Source organism: Natator depressus, chromosome 12 (assembly GCF_965152275.1).
Source record: "Natator depressus isolate rNatDep1 chromosome 12, rNatDep2.hap1, whole genome shotgun sequence".
Taxonomy (NCBI): Eukaryota; Metazoa; Chordata; order Testudines; family Cheloniidae; genus Natator; species Natator depressus.
The window spans coordinates 16,815,887-16,831,404 of NC_134245.1; the positions used below are offsets into that span (position 1 = coordinate 16,815,887).

General features: G+C 42.5%; 1 protein-coding gene across 1 annotated transcript in view; it reads right to left on the reverse strand.

The window, feature by feature from the left end:
* Window positions 1–14,143, reverse strand: part of ADCY7 (adenylate cyclase 7) — a 125,902-nt gene extending 111,759 nt beyond the window's left edge. Inside the window, exons 1-2 of the mRNA XM_074968627.1 lie at window positions 14,120–14,143; window positions 4,529–4,652 (exon numbers count right to left, since the gene is read on the reverse strand). The gene's annotated coding sequence lies outside the window, so the exon portion shown is untranslated. The remainder of the gene's footprint in view (window positions 1–4,528; window positions 4,653–14,119) is intronic.
* Window positions 14,144–15,518: the final 1,375 nt, after the last annotated feature.

Here is a 15,518-nt window from a genome sequence, read left to right on the forward strand (position 1 = left end):
ATAAATGTTTTTCTCCTCTCACTGCCTCCAACTCAAGTTTGCTTCAGCATTAAAGTCCTCCATCCTGTGAGCTGTTAGGCTCACTCTGTACAAGGTGCTGAGTGCCCTCCACTCCAATTGATGCCGAAGGAGTTAACCGTGTTTGGCACCTTGCATGAAGCACTCAACACCTTGAAGAATCAGGACCATAAGGCCTGACCAGAGCCAACTGAAGTCAATGGAAAGGCTCTCGTTGACTTCAGTGGACTTTGGATCCAGCCCTCCGACTTCTGCCTACCTGTATCCAATCTTCTGTGGTTTACCTTGCCATTTTATTGGAATTATTTTTTTTTCCTTCATCATGCAGGTTATATGGATGGAAAACTGTATGTCTCAGTTAAAGTGACTCATCACTAGGTGGGGTCTGATCATTCACTGAAGTTCTTTGAAAATAAGCCTCCAGCATAACAAAAATAAATTCTATATAAAAGCAAAACTAACAATAATTTGGACACAAACTCCCAGCATCCAGCAAATACAGTGCAAATGAAGAACATGAGCTGCTAAATACCATTACAATAAACCCCTGAACTGGTTAAAAAAAAGAGATTAAAATCACGACCAGTATAATCATCAGTCACATGTAGTCTCAAGTTTATCTGCCTATCTTAGGCATTTATGATAAGGCTGCTCCTGATACAAGACATGTACTCTAAGACCTCCCAGCTTAATCAAAGTCGCTTTTACAAAATACTCTTTACATTACTTCTATTGCTATTAGATCCAAAGCCCTTGGCTCTGAACACCAGCCTTTTACAAAGGGAGTATTATAAACAGGAATGTATTACTTTATTAACTAAGTGTCTCAGAGAAATACAGAGTGTTCTGTGGGGCATTGGATGATTCCTTCACTCTTGGTAAATTCTTGACAGTCCCATGGTGACTCACACACCTGCAAAAGGCTGTTGATACATGTCTGACTCAGTAGCGCTTTCTGCTGTTCCAATGATGCCACAACATATTGCCAAGAGGCATCTGGCAGGTTTCCTGACAATACAATGTCGCTGAGGAAACGCTAACAACGTGTCTCGTTTAGTCAACCGCCTTTCAGTTTATTTACACTTCCAATGAGTGGAAAAAAGTCCGACGTTTTGGTGTGCATGAAAGTGTTCTTGTTCTTACATGGCTGCTGATTCAGTTTGCTATGCTGTTTGACCCTTTGTACTCTTTCATACACTCAAGCCCTGTTTCTGACCCCAACACACACACTACTTTTGGCCTGTCATAGGTCCCAGGAGACGTTTTCTGTAAAGTCTTAAGAAATTTAGGCAAGCCATTTTAGGGGATATTTTTTCAGTAAATTTATAACAAGTGTACTGTATGGTAGATATTTCAAACCATGTCCCAGCGGGACCAGACTTTCCACTGGTGTTCTGCACAGCAGCATGAAAAAATCCTTCCTTCACCCACCACTTTGGCTGAGGAGCAACAGTGGAAGTACTTTAAGCCCCCTGCTGTTGGTATGCTCCCACTCCACAGGAGTGACTATCCAGTGGATTCATAACAGAATAGATCCATCAATGCAGCTGTCCCTACACACCACCACCTGATGCCCTTAATTTCCAGGCACACCTCTGCCAGCTCCTGCCCACACGGGTTTGGCTGGGCTATACAGCAGGGTAACAAGACTAGGTGCCTTGACGTGTTCAATATATCTAGATGCATAGGAAAAGATTCAGTGTTGTCCTATTCAATTACTGACAAAGCCATGATCTGATTCCCTTGCAGAAAGTGTTATAACAATCTTGCAAATTTGAAAACTCTGGCTTGTACAAGTCACATGCTAAACGGCAGTTATCTACATTGCTCTTGTAAGAGAAAATGATACAAGGGCCTGTATTACTTTTTAGCAAAAAGTAATACATAATACATAGGTTAGTGAGCATTTGAATACATAGCAAGGTCAACTTCGAATTCAGCTTCAGCAACTTGTTAGTAGAAGGGTACAGAAAGCTGCTTAAGTATGACCAGCAAATATACCCTATAAACCTCCAGCACATGGAAACTTCAGTGCAACATTGATTCTTCATTGTCAGGAGTATGTTCAGTCAGGTTCACAGGAACAACAAGTTCCTATCTGTTATTTAACTGTTCATTATAATTTTGGTGGCCTTTGTCATTTTTATTTTTACCCAGAATCTGCCATTTATTCACGTAAGAAAAGAAAGTGGGCTATATAAAACACAGTCTTTGATCCTCATTTCTAGTTACAGAATAATAATTACATGCATCCTGAAATGCCTTACAGCTACTCATACGTACACGTAGTAGCAATGAAACACAGCCCTCTCTTGACTCAGGGGACAGCAGCCAGTGCACAGCAGTATGGGGAGGGAAGAGTTTTTGCCATTGATCCTGAAGGAAACAGTATCTTGAATTGGGTTGCTTTTTGTTTCTTTGAAATCACTGAAAAACCCATGCACAATAAACTATTAGGATTCCAATATAACCCACTGATACTGCAATCCAATTGTCATAGGCTAACTATTATGGAAGAGAATGTTTGGTTTCTATTAAAACAAAGGAGGTTTCTGTTTGAAGGATACCCTGCAACATAAACACACATATCTTAACTCCATTACCAAGCTATGAGACAGAGCAATCCTGTGGATAGGGCAAGAACTGAGGGCTGGGAGACCCAGGTTCTAATCCTGACTTTGCCATTCATAATTGCATGACTGTGGGCAAGTTACTTAACTTTTTATGCCTGAAATGGAGAGGATACTTGCCTTGGTAATCATCGACACATGAAAAGTGTTAGAAGTATTATTGAACAAAACAATTATACCAGTCACATATCTGTGTGTTCATCAGGCACATTAGTATATATTCAATGTGCCTATAGCATCATCACCCAGAGGCCCAAATCAGTGCTCTTACAACCACATAATTAGAGCCCTACCAAATTCACGGTCCATTTTGGTCAATTTCATGGTCATTGGATTTTGAAAATCGTAAATTTCATTATTTCAGCTATTTAAACGTGAAATTTCGCAGTGTTTTAATTTTAGGGATCTGACCCATAGAGGAATTCTAGGCCATCTCTGAAGGTAGCGCAGAAGTAAGGGTGGAAATATTGTGACTTCCCTAAACTAACCTTGCGACACCTCCCCCGCCCACAACTCCCTTTTGGGTCAGGGCCCCCAATTTGAGAAACACTGGTCTCTCCCATGAAATCTGTATAGTTTAGAGTAAAAGCACACAAAAGACCAGATTTCATGGTCTGTGACCCATTTTTCATGTCTGTGAATTTGGTAGGGCCCTACACACAAGAGAGAGTCTATATTCTGAAGAGCGTTCTGTCCAATTTAAGGCAATGCAACAGGTGGGCTTAGTAAGGCCAGGTCTACACTACAAACTTATATCAGTATAACTACGTCATTCAGGCATGTGAAAAATCGATGCCTCGGAGCGATGCAGTTATACCAGCACAACTCCTAGTGCAGACAGAAGCTCTCCCGTTGGCATAGCAGAATCTTCACTAACGCATGACAGAGGTGAAGCTGCAGCTTTTTAAGTATATTCCCGCCCAAAAAGAAGGGAGCTAGAAGAAAAGCCACAGCAATAGGAACCTGTGGCTATGTACACAAGTTAACTGCACAGTTTGTAGTTTTGAGTTAATTTTTTTAAAGGTGTAAACAAACAAAAATATTAATCCTAACAGTAATACTGACTTGCCACATGTATCTAACCAGTACCAGTTGTTTATTGTCTATAATTCTACTGCGATACATATGGTAACACCGCTATTATTTTCCATTTACATTCCATATGTTCCAAAAACATAGGAAACATGCCTCTCTCCAAATGTTTTGGGAAGTACCTCTTTTGGAACTCTTCAATGACAGAAAAGTACAAGTTCGCATATGGAACTTTAACAATGAACTTCCAAACTGATCAAGAAATTAACCACAATGACCCAGTAAGCATGGGGGGAAGCTCTTTTCTTTTAGCTAAGGCAACAAGAGACTGAAAATTAACTAAGAACTGCCGCAAGCGCTAAACCACAGATCACAAAGACCTTCACAGCATTTTATCAATCAGAAGAGAGTCTATTTTTGTATTTTATTTACAGATAAAAGGCCCTGATCCTGTAATATACTCCCCAGTGATTTCAGTGGGTCTCTGCATAGGCAGAGGTTTCTGTCTATGCACCGCTCACTGCAGAATCAGGGCTACAGTTTCATATTTTCATTTATACCTCAGGTATGTTAAACCACTTACATTTTAAATTTCAATAAAGGAAGTTTACTGCTCAAATTCAACAAAACTGATAACAATATAGGCAACCCAAATAAAATTTCAATCAAAAAGCCACTCACCTGAATTATAAGGTTCAACAGCTCAGCCTTTTATGTTACGTAACAGAAAATGTGTCCAATATTTTGAAATATCAGTTTTAGTGTACGCGGCACAGTCAAGTTTAAGTTGTGCCACTTTTTTAAAAAATTGAACACTTAGGATAATACTAATAAATTGTGAAACTCACCATGAACTTTCACTGGCTTGTGACTGAAAATTTGTTTTTTTAAACAATTTAACTTTGAAGTTAAATTCCATCTGAATACAGTCCACCAACATAAGTCGTAACTTGCACAGGCAGCTGCCTGGATCTGCAAAACATTGCATAAAGGATTCTTACATTCAATAGATGAGTGCTTGTAATGTCTTTACATCAATTCCCCACATACTTCAAAGTCAGCGTACAGCAAATTGTTCACCTACTTAAAGCTCCATTCTTCGCAAGTTGACAGTTAGAAAGAAGATAAGCAATATAGCTGAAGATGGAGTTCAAAATACAGATATATTCCTAATAAATCCCCAATCACACAGAGACTTGCATGCGTGCTTAGTTTGGCCATATCAAGTCAATGAGACTATTCACTGAGCGCAAAGTTAAGCGGTTCATGTCTTCCCAGGATTGGATCTAAAACCTACAAAAATATCCAAACTTGATACAGATTTTAACACTTTCCTGAAAAAAAAAAGATTCCTACAATATGGTTACTAAGCAGTAAGATCAATAAATTCAAGTATGATAAAGATTTAATATCTTCAGTATCACTTGTATGCACAGGAAAAGCTACAATGGTGAATTTTTAAACGTATGTTGCTACATATCTCCCATTAAGAACCCTACTGAATAGTTTTGAAATACTCAAAATGTTTCCTCTTTTTTCCCCATTTTGAACAGTAAAATGTATGTATCAGTGAACACTAGATTTCAGGGTTTCGTGGAGGTATTACTTACAAATTACTCTATTTTTGAAAATATATTAAGCTGAGGACGAAAGTGCACTTCCTGATTTTAATAGATTATGATCTGATTTGACTAACAGGCAAAAATACAAGCTTATCAGCTGTAATATCCTGTCAACCTACCAAATAATCATCTTGAATCTTTGTAGCTTTTATCTTTTTTAAAAAAACAGATCCTTTGTTTCTTTTATTAATATTTACTGTCCACCACTTATAATCCCTAGAAGAAATACTCAGTTTTTGAAACTATACTACAGTTGAGATGTTTAAAGAACTTTCCTGAAGAACTTTAGTAATGACTGGGCACCTTCTCAAGGAAGGTGAGGAGGATAGTAAAGCTAGTTTAGATCAACGAGAGTCCAGTCCTCATGTGACTTCAAATGGGACTAGCCACTAAGGGTCAGATTCTAATATCTTAACCCATGTTAAAAAGTGTACCACATTGAAGTCAATGGAACAATTCATGAAGTAAGGTGCAACTGAGTGAGAGTACAGGTATCAAAATCTTGTTCTCAATAATAGTAGCAGTATTAAGCATTATGCGCAGAAGTAAAGGTTTGCTCAATCAGACCCATAAACTGAGATTTTCAGAAGAAGACTCAAGGAATTGCACCTACCACCTACAATCTCCTCTGAAAATCCTAACCATTGCATCTCTACTCATGTTCTCTCCCTTGGATCCACATCCCCATGTGGATAGAAAAATAACCCACCTTTGGAAAACCTTGCTCCTTGTCAACCCAGAATGAAGCATCAGGGTTGTGTCAGGTGTTACGTCTCCACAATAACCAAACCATTTTCAATACTAGTTAAGGAGAGCCAGAAAATACCCACCGCTGGTATGCAGTACTTCTCATTCATAGGGCCCTTCATTTTCAGTTTTAATTTTATTTAATTTTTCCCAGGGATTTATCAGTGTTTATTACCACAACAAAAACACGTAAAAAATCAGTGCAAAAAACTATTAATAATTTTTCTGAGTCAATATCAGGATTTATTTTGGTGGACGGAAAGATGCGGGGGGAGGGGAGTATTCAGTAGATTAATGCTCTGAATTCTGTTCATCAACGTGGCTTGTGGCAGAACTAAATTAGAACTCAAAACACAATGCCATCTCTGAGTTTAATAAAACAATCTCTCTCTAATCCCCAAATAAAACTTTTCATTTGAACAAACAGTTTAATGTTGCAGACATCGAAATATTAGCCTATAAATATTTACATGTAATAATTGGGTCACACTATTTGTAACGCATACACTCAACTTCATCCTTTTCTCCTTTTTTTTTTTTTAAACTTTTGAATACTTCCTTGTGTTCTGAAACGTATTCTGACATAGATTTTCATTTTCTTCCCATTTTAGTGTGTCAAATCTTTAAACTGTTATCTGCTAACAGCTTGAAAAGTGTACATGGTGGGCGTGAGATTCATCAGTATGTTCAGATGCACACACGCTTCAGAGCTTGCATGCGTGCCTGTTTGTTTATTGTGTGAATCTTCTAGACCAGAGGTGAGCCAACTACAGCCCGCGGGACCATCCTGCCCGGCCCCTGAGTCCTGGCCCAAGAGTCTTGCCCCTGGCCCCTCCCCTGCTGTTCCCCCTCCCACGTAGCCACGCCGCCGCATGGGCAGTGGGGCTATGAGCTCCTGCTGCTCTGAGCGGCATGGTAAGGGGGCAGCAGCGGCGCACGCAGCGGTGGGGGGGGGGGTTGGGTAGGAGGTCCCGGGGGGCAGTCAGGGGACAGGGAGCAGGGGCAGTTAGGGGTGGGGGGGTCCCAGGGGGCAGTCAGGTGACAGGGAGCGGTTGGATGGGGCAGAGGTTCTGGGGCAGTCAGGGGTCGGGGAACAGGAGGGGTTGGATAGGGCATGGGAATCCTGGGGGGAGGCGGTTTGGGGCAGGGGGTCCCAGGAGGGGGCAGTCAGGGGACGGGGGGGTTGGATGGGGCGGGGGTTCTGAGGGAGACAGACAGTCAAGGTGCAGGAAGTGGGAGGGGCGAATAGGGGGAGGGGGCCAGGCTGTTTTGGGAGGCACAGCCTTCCCTACCCGGCCCTCCATACAGTTTCGCACCCCGATGCGGCCTTCTGGCCAAAAAGTTAGCCCATCCCTGTTCTAGACTAATACATAGCCTTACTTCAACAGGCAGCTTTGCATATACACACAGACTAATGTATTATCATAATACATATATCTAGGGCCTTACCAAATGAATGATCCATTTTGGTCAATTTCACAGTCCTAGAATTTTAAAAATCGTAAATTTCATGATTTTAGCTCTTTAAAACTGAAGTTTCACAGTGTTGCAATTGTAGGGGTCCTGACCCATAAAGGAGTTGTGGGGGAGGGCGGGGGTCACAAGGTTACTGTAGGGGGGGTTGCGGTACTGCTACCCTTACTTCTGAGCTGCTGCTGGCGGCGGCGCTGCCTTCAGAGCTGGACAGCGGCAGCTGCTGACCAAGAGCCCAGCTCTGAAGGCAGAGCCGCCACCAGCAGCAGCGCAGAAGTAAGGCTGGCCTGGTATGGTACTGCCACCCTTACTTCTGTGCGGCTGCTTGCAGAACTGGGCTCTCAGTCAGCAGCCACCGCTCTCGGGCCACCCAGCTCTGAAGGCAGCGCAGAAGTAAGGGTGGCAATACTGAAACCCCCCTAAAATAACCTTGTGACCCCCTGCAACTCCCTTTTGGGTCAGGCGCCCCAATTTGAGAAATACTGATCTCCCTCGTGAAATCTGTATAGCATAGGGTAAAAGCACACAAAAGACCAGATTTCATGGGCGGGAGGGGGAGGAGGGGACAGAACGACACAGATTTCACAGTCCGTGATGCATGTTTCGATGGCCGTGAATTTGGTAAGGCCCTACACTATCTCATGCAATGTATTGTGATTTCCTAATAAAACAAGTTTTTTTTATATATTTGAATGATACAAAAGTAGAGTGAAAAACAAAACCCAGGAAATTTTATTTTAAAAAATTGGTTTAATCTGCAAATGCAGGGGCTTACTTATATACCACTGTCACTTCTTAATCAGTCTACATGCTTGTGCAGCACAGACAGCCCTTGATATTCTGAAGAGCAAATGACAAGAAAAGAAACCCGTGTCTCCAGTATTGGTTTATTTATAATTTTATATCCCTCCCCAGCGACAGGTACCTGGGCACCTATAATCAATAAAACAATCTTTTTAAAAATAAAATCAGAGTAAAAACACAAGCATTTAATCTAAAACCACCACAACATTAAAGTTCCCTAGGTGCTTAGTGAAGTCTCACATTCATTATATATTATATAAATCCAAAACCCCAAAGCAAGCAAACAAAATAAACATTCCCAACTACAAAATGGACTGGATAGCTTTCTAAAAGAAATGTTGCAGTTCAGCCAGGAGTATGCAACTGACAAAGGAATCACTGAGTGATATTCCATGGCCTGTGTTATACAGGTCATACTAGATGATCATAATAGTCCTTTCTGGCCTTAAAATCTATTATATTATTCCTAAATCAAAGATGTAACTCAAGAAATAAATCTGTAGCCAGGCAGAGTGGGAAGCCCCAGGATTTTCTGTAATTCCCAAAGATACAGTGTCTTTTTTGATTAATGTACAACTCCCAGTCACACAAACATATGTATTAAATGGAGACACTGCTATCTGTTTTCTATTTAGGCCAGCATCTAAATTAATTATCTCCAAATTATCACCTGGTCTTTCACTTAGCACACGCCATATGGGTATCAATATGTCCATAATTCAGTCCCTAAGTATCTTTCTTGTTTTCTATTAATCCCATTGTCATTAGCTTCACTAGAAACTAGGGCTGTCAAGCGATTAAAAAAACTCAATCATGAGATTAATTGTGCGATTAAAAAAATTGTGCACTTAATCGTGCTGTTAAACAATAATAGAATACCATTTATATAAATATTTTTGGATGTTCTCCACATTTTCAAATATCTTGATTTAACTACAACACAGAATACAAAGCGTACAGTGCTCACTATTTGTTATTACAAATACTTGCATTGTAAAAAAGAAACAGTATTTCAATTCACTTAATACAAGTACTGTAGTGCAATCTCTTTATCATGAAAGTTGAACTTACAAATGTAGGATTATGTACAACAAATAACTGCATTCAAAAATAAAACAATGTAAAACTTTAGAGCCTACAAGTCCTCTCAGTCCTACTTCATGTTCAGCCAATCGCTCAGACAAACAAGTTTGTTTACATTTGCAGGAAATAATGCTGCCCACTTCTTGTTTACAATGTCACCTGAAAGTGAGAACAGGTGTTCACATGGCACCGTTTTAACTGGCGTTGCAAGATATTTATGTGCCAGATGTGCTAAAGATTCATATGTCCGGTCATGCTTCAACCACCATCCCAGAGGACATTCGTCCATGCTGATGATAGGTTCTGCTCGATGACGATCCAAAGCAGTGCGACCGATACATCTCCATTTTCATCATCTGAGTCAGATGCCACCAGCAGAAGGTTGATATTCTTTTTTGATGGTTCAGTTTTCATAGTTCCCGCATCGGAGTGTTGCTCTTTTAAGACTTCTGAAAGCATGCTTGACACCTCATCCATCTCAGATTTGGAAGGCACTTCAGATTCTTAAACCTTGGTTCGAGTGCTGTAGCTATCTTTAGAAATCTCACATTGGTACCTTTTTTGCATTTTGTCAAATCTGCAGTGAAAGCGTTCTTAAAACGAACAACATGCTGGGTCATCATCTGAGACCGCTATAACATGAAATATATGGCAGAATGCGAGTAAAACAGAGCAGGAGATATACAATTCTCCCCCAAGGAGTTCAGTCACAATTTAATTAACACTTTTTTTCTTTTTTCTTTTTTTTTTTAAATGATCATCATCCGCATGGAAGCATGTACTCTGGAATGGCGGCCGAAACATGAAGGAGCATATGAATGTTTATCATATCTGGCACTTAAATACCTTGCAATGCTGGATACAAAAGTGCCCTGCAAATGTCTGTTCTCACTTTCAGGTGACAATGTAAATAAGATGAAGGCAGCATTATCTCCTGTAAATGTAACCAGACTTGCTTGTCTTAGCAATTGGCTGCACAGGAAGTAGGACTGAGTGGACTTGTAGGCTCTGAAGTTTTACATTGTTTTGTTTTTGAGTGCAGTTATGTTAAAAAAAAACCTACATTTGTAAGTTGCGCTTTCATGGCAAAGAAATTGCACTACAGTACTTGTATGAGATGAATTGAAAAATACTATTTCTTTTGTTTATCATTTTACAGTGCAAATATTTGTAATAAGAATATAAAGTGAGCACTGTACACTTTGTATTCTGCACTGTAATTGAAATCAGTGTATTTGAAAATGTTGTAAAACATCCAAAATATTTAATAAATGTCAATTGGTATTCTATTGTTTAATAGTGCAATTAAAACTGGTAATAATCGTGATTACTTTTTTTGGTTAATCGCGTGAGTTAACTGCGATTAATCAACAGCCCTATTAGGAACGATTTTAAAAATGCAATGGCTGTTTTACAAGAATGCCCACGGATCCTGATTTCTGTTCTCAGTAGTCTCTGGCATGCTACATGACATACAGTGGAAGTCAACATGAACCTACTATGCCCAGACAGTGGCATTCTGGATATCACTGTTATTCTCCATTCTGAGTACAATGGAAAATTGCAGTATCACACATGGTGATTGTTGGCCCCTGTTGACTTTAATGGCAACCATTGCAAAGTAAGTATCTTCAAAACCTAACCATTTGTGTCACCACACACACAAAGTGTAATCCATCATGGGTTTTAACAGCAGACATCATACCAATCTAATCTTATGATTAAAGGAGATGGAAAGAGCAAATAAAAAGTTCATAAGCCAATACTCTTAAATAAATAAAAAGTTCATAAGCCAACACTCTTAGACCAGGATGCCTTAAATAAAAGGCATTTTGATTTCGGTCATAATTTAAGCCTCTTAGAAAGTTTCTTTTCTCTTTCTCAGTATTTGTTATTAAAACATAAATAAGAATATTACGATATTGTCAGTGTCTACCTATCTTCAAAAGATATTTTATTATAATAGCTGTAGGTCTTCTAAATTTGTATTTTGGTGCTGGCCTTAAGTGCATATCCCCTCTTTAGAGTATACTTCAGTATTTTGAACTACAGAACAGGATATTAAGACTGCTAGTCTGTGTGTGTACACACAATAAAACCTTTGGTTATTTCTCTTTCTAATCAATTATCTTCAAAATGCTTGCTCATCTTCCAGCGTCCCTGTTACAGGAAAAAACAGTGTTCTGTCTTGTAGCGAATCATAATCAGAAAACATTGTCTAAATGTTTTTAGTATTTACATCTCACTGGAAAACAGCAGATTCTTCCTTACTGAGCCAAATTCAAATACCGTAGTTAGTATTTATTTTAAAACAGTTCAAAATTGCTTTCAAATGTATTTTCCAATTGTCAGCACTCCTGTTGACCAAGTCCTGGTTTCTTCAATAGATTCTAAATTACTTCCAAAGACCATAAAGTTGTAAAGAGACCTACTTATGAAATAAGCATTAGGCTTGATAGATTTTGGAGAGATCCCTGTCTTCAGTATTAACTATACGACAATATGACATTACAAAATGTTGTACTTGATTTATCTCAAACAAATAAAAAGTAACAATAATAGAGTCTGATTGCCCTGGTAAACATTTTGGAATGTTTTTAGCCGGTTATTAAGCTGAAGTCACATAAGTCTCCATAGTGTAAAACTTTCCCACTGAAATTAGAAGTGAATCACAGATGTATGATTCTTTTGGCCTACCAAACATTGACCAATCTCTTGAGAAACGTTTGCAAGTTTTCTCTCTGATTTCCTAATACCCCTTTCAGTGATGTGTCAGGCCACATTATGTAGAAATATTAGAAAAAGGCACCCAAACACTCCACTACTGTTAAGACAGCTTCCTGGCTTCATGTTGTTCTGCTGTGCAAAAGACAAGGCCAGTAAGTTATGTTTTCAATCATCTGGCCCATGTAATCAAGGAACAATCATCAACCCCGAAGTTTACCAGATTTCCTCACATCTACAAAAGCAGGGCATTTTTATTATCAGAAGTTGCTATAGCTTGTAAAAATGTAATTAGTGGTATCTCCCCTCAAGACAACTGCTTTTAATGGAAAATCATTTATACCTTAAATGAGTCAACATTAACTAAGGCCCTGATCCTGTCAAGATTTACACAGCTGTTTAGCTTCACACACTGCAAGCAGTTTCAGTAGAACTACTCACAATACAATCAAGTTAAGCACACGTGTAAGTCTTTGCAGAAAGTAGTCTGTAGAACTTCCTGCCATAGATTTCAATATCTCCATTTGGTTAACATAAACCTCTTACAAACACACATTGATCAGGACCAAAAGGTTCTGTATCTTCAGTGTTTTATTAGAACTTCCTGACCCAAGTAAGATTTACCAGCTAAACCATAACTTCCACTCTCAGATGCTGAGATAATATTGTTTGTCTGCTGCTGTCCTCTTCTACAGAGAAAGGCCCATCAATCACTGATTATGGATTGAGAATTTCTAACACAGAAAATATTTAAACACACAGGACAACTTCTGCTCTCCAGTATGCACATAAAACTCTCACTGACTTCAATGGGAGCTGTGCATGCATATTGGAACGTATGATCTGGCTCACTCCATTTTTCTGTTCTCAATCATGCTTCGCCACATATTTTTGTCACAATTGGTTTTACTATAATTTGCTAACATCAAGTGCATCAACTTCAGAAACAGGTTCTGGCAAGTCTTACATCATCTCTATTCAGATTCCTTGGGTGCAGTTTGTCTGCTATTTGTCACATGGTGAGAAATCGTGACTCACTAACTTCCATGTGTGCCTGGGTTACTGTAAAGCTATAAGTTGTTTTAAAATATTTTATATTTCAGTCATTACCACTTTTAGAACTTTGTATGAAATTCAAAGGGATTCTGATCTAGGTCAGCTCAAAGTCTCATTTCTAAAGCCTTGATCCTACAAAAACACTTACACACTTGCTTACCTTTACTCCCACTGAGGGACTATTCAGCATAGTAAAATTAAGCCTGGGTGTGTTTGGAGAACCCGGACCCAGAACTGGAGGACTTATCTTCAACACTTGGGGAACAGGAGAATGGAAGAGACTAGAGGGATACACACACAGCTGTCGCAAACTGAACTTGCTTTAGGAAGAGGCTGACTTTCAGTCCAGTTAGCAGCTCGCCCTATTACCCAAAAGTAACTTCTATTCCCCAGGATGAGTTTTAGAGAAGATATTGCACCGGGGAGGGGGGCAGGTAAAGCGGAGGAAACACACAGCTCCGAGCGCCGCTTAGCTGGCAGAGGATAAAAAAGACCCTTTCGCCTTCCCTTTCAGCGGCTCCAGCCGGCGGTGCTACAAACCCCCTCCCAGGGGCTGGCCCAACCGAGTGATCAGTGGCCAGGAGCCGGCTTGTGGACCAGCAGCGGGGCGCTGTGAAAGGGCAGGTCCCCGGGGCAGCTCCAGGGGCGCGGGGCAGGGGCCGGCTGCCCGCGGCGGCGCGGAGCCAGGCGCTTGAGGACGCGAGTGTCGCTGGCTGCTCCGGAGCCTGCCCTTCACTCCCTTGCCCGCGCCCACGAAAGCTGCGGGGCGCTGCCGCCCGGCGAGCCCGCGTCCGCCCAGCCCGCCGGCGCGGAGCCCCGGGGCCGGGCAGCGGCTGCGGGGGGGGGGGGGGGAGCAGAGCCCCGGCCCGGGGCGCCTCGGCGGGCTGCGCTGCCTGGGGACCCGGGGGCCCCTTCCCGCCGGCCACTCACCTGCAGCGGGTCGCGTCTGGCTCCGGGGCGAGCCTGGGCGGAAAGGCGCCGCGCGCTCCCTGCCCCCTAGCGGCGCCGCCGCCAGCCAGGTGAGCGCGGCGCGGGCCGGGCGGGGCGGAGGGGCTCGCCCCCGGGGGCGGGGCCGGAGGGGGGCCCTGGGAGGCGGGCGCCCGGTGCCGTGCGAAGAGCAGCGGGCGTCCCGGGAGCTGGAGGGGCGGGGGGAACCGGCGGCGCCGGCAGGGGTGCGGGGCACGGCGGCAGCCCCAGGGGCGGGCTGGGGGCCTGCTAAGGGGGGAGACTGAAGTCCCTGGGGCCGCCTCCTTCGAGGCATCGCTCCTAGCAACCTCGGGCTCACCGCCCAGGCTGAGATCCCGGGGCCAGCTTGTCCTGGGCCCCCGGGCCGGCACCAGATGCTTCAGCCAGTGCCAGTCGCCGGGAAGCCAGCCGCGTGACATTGACAAATGGCCTGCCCGCCGCGGGGGTGCCAGCCCGGCCCCAGCAGGCTGCGGGAGACGCTGGTTTGTGGGTAGAGATTTCTCTGGCTCACCCTGGCTGTGCCCCGCCGGGCTCTCTCCCCCTCCCCCGCATTGCCTTGTTCTCCCTGCCAGTGGCCTGCCCTGGAAGCCGGCTACATTCTTGGTCTCAGGCGGCGATGCCGGGTTGCCAGGCATTCCGCAGCCTGGCTGTGAAAGAGCCATTCCTTCTGCGGCTCCGTGCGGCTTTGCAGTTACACCCACTGACCTTTGTTCAGGGGGTATGGAGCGAACAGGGCCACCCAATTCATCGCCTCCATGCCATTCTCCTTCCCGTATGCCTTTATCGTATCTTCCTTTTATTAGCTGCCTTCTGAACCTAAACAATCCCATGCCTTTTCACATGTCGTTTTTCCAGGCTTCGAATCGCGTTTGTGGCTCGTCTTTGAATCCCCTCTGGTTCTGCTGTATCCTTTTTGACATAGGGTTACCAGAATTGAGCACAGTGTTCCCTGGATTTATATGGGGTATTCTATTTCAGCATTATTTACTGTCCCATTCCTTATGCATCCAAACGCTTTGTTTTCTGTTTTGATTTGCTTCACTTCTAAAAACACATGCTGTTTTGTGCTGCCCCCCACCTCCACTCTGTCGTCCCCCCCCCCCCGGCTTGAAAGTATTAAACACAGGCTCCTTTATCTACAGACCGTTGCAACCTGCTCTCTCTCTCTCCTGTTTCTGCAGACTCTTTTACTGGGGCTGATAAGATATATAATTTCATCAACTTGGGCTTCTCAAAAACTCCTTTGTTATTACAGAAGTCAGCTGGCTCAGGAAACATGCCCAAAGTCACAGAAATTAGAGGTGGAAACAGTAACACGGCCCCTTTCTAGTGATATCCAGCTGAGGGTCTCAAGGCATTTTAC